This window comes from Pteropus medius, unplaced genomic scaffold (assembly GCF_902729225.1).
Source record: "Pteropus medius unplaced genomic scaffold, Ma_sr-lr_union100, whole genome shotgun sequence".
In the NCBI taxonomy this organism is placed as follows: domain Eukaryota; kingdom Metazoa; phylum Chordata; class Mammalia; order Chiroptera; family Pteropodidae; genus Pteropus; species Pteropus medius.
Genome location: NW_024350926.1, coordinates 3684535 through 3688258, shown reverse-complemented (window position 1 = coordinate 3688258; position 3724 = coordinate 3684535).

Here is a 3724-nt window from a genome sequence, read left to right as displayed (position 1 = left end):
ACTTAAAAGTTATAGTAAATAAGTTTCTCATATGCAATTATCATGAAAAAGTAGATCATTTTCTTAATAACCAAACTTTTGGGAAAATTACAAAATACCATATCAACAAATGCAAATAAAATAAAAATGTATATAGTGAGATAGTATATGTTAAATTATTAGGTTATATTAAGCTTTTGGGGAAAGGGATTTTAATGAGAAGTCTTCTATGAAATCAGCAAAATATACTTCTTTAGGAGTCAACCTAACTTCTCACAAATAGTTGTAAAATTTGAATTCTTCTTTGTGAAAAGTTTCTTAAGACAGTAAGGTACTTTCATGTGAGGAATGATACTGCTTATTAGCAAAGAAACTTTCCTTTAACAAGCTCATTTATCAAATGTCAAAAATAGTAGACCCAACTCTATCGATTTTAATTTTTTAAATTAAAATATGAGAAATAATAGGCTACAGTAAAAGTCTTCTTAAAACAGAGGTATTAGAAAAGATCTTACAACAAACTTTTGGATGGATTTTACTTACTTGAAGAAATATACTGTGTGGAACATTGTAATTCGACATCTGAGTATATACAACATTGTGCTCAACACCAATTATAACCATACAATTGTCTGCCTTTACCCAACGTTGCACACCTGAAAGTTATACATGTTATAAACCAGTGTTACCGCAAAAAAAAAAATTAAATAAAACAATTAATGATAAAAAAAGAAATGTACTATGTTAATTATGTTAATGTTATCCTTGGGGTATAGTTAAAGAGGCTGGCCTTTTATTTTTGCCCTGCTATTACTGTTTTTTCAATAAGAAAATAGAAACGAGGCAACAGAGAGGCAAGAGACTGCTGCTTAGAATTCTGGAATTTTAACTCCCACGGAGTTTCAGAAAAAGATGAGCATGAGGATGCTAACCTCTATGTTATGTTATGAAGGGAAAAGGAAGCTTTCGTAGAAACTGTCATCTTTTTCAAATTAATTCTCTACACATATATTTTTAAAATATTTATCTTTTCTAAGCTCTGGATCAATAAATTTATTCTGTCAAACACTTTTAAAAGAGTAAGTTTTCGTTTTTATAATATTAAGTGGATGAGTAATAAATATTGAAGAACTGGCAATTGCAAAACATGTGTGTTTTACAATAATTTATTCACCCATCCATCTACTCATTCATTCGTCCAAAAAACCGTTATTTAATACGTATCACTATATACTAGGTATTGTGCTAGTCGCTGAAATAATGGGTTAGGGAGGTGTTTAGAAATAGATTATCTACTAATATTCAATAACTGCAAATATAGTTGTAGGTTGATTACCTAGCTTATATCAAATGTATTTAATGTAATTTTCTCAAAGAAAAGAAGGCTACTATCCAATTTTCTCAATGTCAATTCCTTTTTTAGTACCCTTTATGAAGGTGCTATGTACTTTCAAATATTCTTTGCCAGATGAGAAACTGTGTATTGGGAAGCATTAAATGTTATACTTAAAAAAATACAAATGTAAATTTCACTGTACTGACAACTCAATAATTGACTGACTTTTAAAATAAAATAACGATAACAACAATAACAAAACTGGGTGTCTGTCTGGACTAAAACCAGAACTATATGTATATATGTTACTAAAACATTAAGTAGGTCATTAGATAAATGCAAATTAGAACAAAAATGAGATATCAACTACAGGCCAATTAGAATGGCCAAAATCTAGGGCACTGACAACACCAAATGCTGGTGAGGATGTGGAGCAACAGAAACTCTCATTCATTTCCGGTGGGAATGCGAAATGGCAGAGTCACTTTGAAAGATAGTTTGGCAGTTTCTCACACAACTAAACATACTCTTACCATATGATCTGGCAACTGCACTCCTTGATAGTTACCCAAAAGAGTTGAAAACTTATGTCCACATAAAAACCTGCACATATACGTTTATACAGCTTTATTTATCACTCCTAAATGTTGGGAGCAAACAAGAGGTCTTTCGGTAGGTGAAGAGCTAAACTGTGGAATGTTATTCAGCACTAAAATGAAATGAGCTATCAAGCCAAAAGACACGGAAGATGCTTAAAGCCTATTACTAAGTAAAAGAAGTCAATCTGAAAAGGCTACCTACTGTATGATTCCAACCGTATGGTATTCTGGAACAGGCAAAACTACGAAGAATCTGTATGATTTTACAATGATGGAAATATGTCATTATACACTTGTGCAAACCCACAGAATATACAATATCAAGAGTGAACCTTGAAGTGAACTATGAACTTTGTTAATTTTGACAATGTAGTAGGTTCATCACTGGTAACAAATGTCCCACTCTGGTGGGGGATGTTGATAATGGGGGAGGCTGTGCACATGTGGGGCAGAGGTTCATGGGAAATCTCTATACCTTCCTCTCAATTTTATTGTGAATAGAGACTGCTCTAAGAAATGTCTTTAACAGAATAAAAGGGGAAAAAAAGGACTAAGAAGGAACGAAACTGGAAAATTTTTTGGGTCAAACTTGAAATAAAACTGTATGTCACTTGATGCATATTTTCTATTTTTAATGAGTAGAAACTTCATTTTAAGGATTACTAAATGATATAGAAATGTTCCTGGCAACAGGGGAAAAAAAAAAAGAATGTAAAACTTTAAAAAATGATGCAAAAGAGAAAAAAATTCTTTACAAGGCTGGGTAGAGGTTAGGAATAATTGTATTCTAGTAGGATTTTAATACAAATAATTATGATGAAGGGCATCAGTTGACATGCATAGAAGTCATGTGCTTAAAAAAACGTATTGATGAGTAACCTAAGAAATATTTTAGGGCAAGAGTATGTTCACTCATTTTTGTATCTATAGAGCCTAACAGAGGAGCAGCTGTAATAGGTTTGTTGAGCATATGAGTTACTGAATTAATGAGTAAAAGAAGAAAGTATAGAGTTACTTCTACTCTAATGGAGCTTCAAGAAATTTGCATGAGAAGATACTATTCTATTTTTTAACATAAAAACTAGATTCCATCCTTAAATTAAGGAAAAAGAACACAATCCTATTCTTTATTGATATCTGTTAAAACTATGGTCTTTTCAGGTATTTATTTATATAGGATCACCTTCCAGATGTGCTGTTCAGTGTCACATGGGACACATTTATCTTCACGTGCTTCTAAATCTCTTTTATATGATTCATACTGAATTTCAGTCCAACTACCTTTAAAAAAATAAAAACAAACATTCCCTAAGGTGCTCAAGTTCATGCAATTCCAATACAGCACATAAACTGCAACAAACCATATGCTGAAGAGTCTAGAATAAATAGTCCCTTTAAAAAACTGAGCTGCTCACAAAATTGAGATTTCATTTTCAAATGATTTTCTGCAAAGTAAACGTTTTTCAAGCTTGATCTTTGTGAAATTTTTCACTGGCATCTTTCAAGCTAGAAACAACCTGCACATGGTTCTTTTTGTAAAAAAGGGTTTAATATGCCACTATGTCACCAAGTCCCAGTGAGCTAATTTGTTCTAAAGACAACAGTACTACATCACTACAACACAGCTTAACCTTCAGCTAACCTTATTCTGTTTGCTTTCTACATCCCCACTGAGGCTCTCGGCCAGAAACATCCCCTCAATTCTGGTTTCATTTCTTTCTAGGTGGAAAATATGTGCATATAAACTATGCTGCTTTTATATATCAGAGGAAAGGCAACATGCACACAATCAAAAAATCTCTCTCTCTCT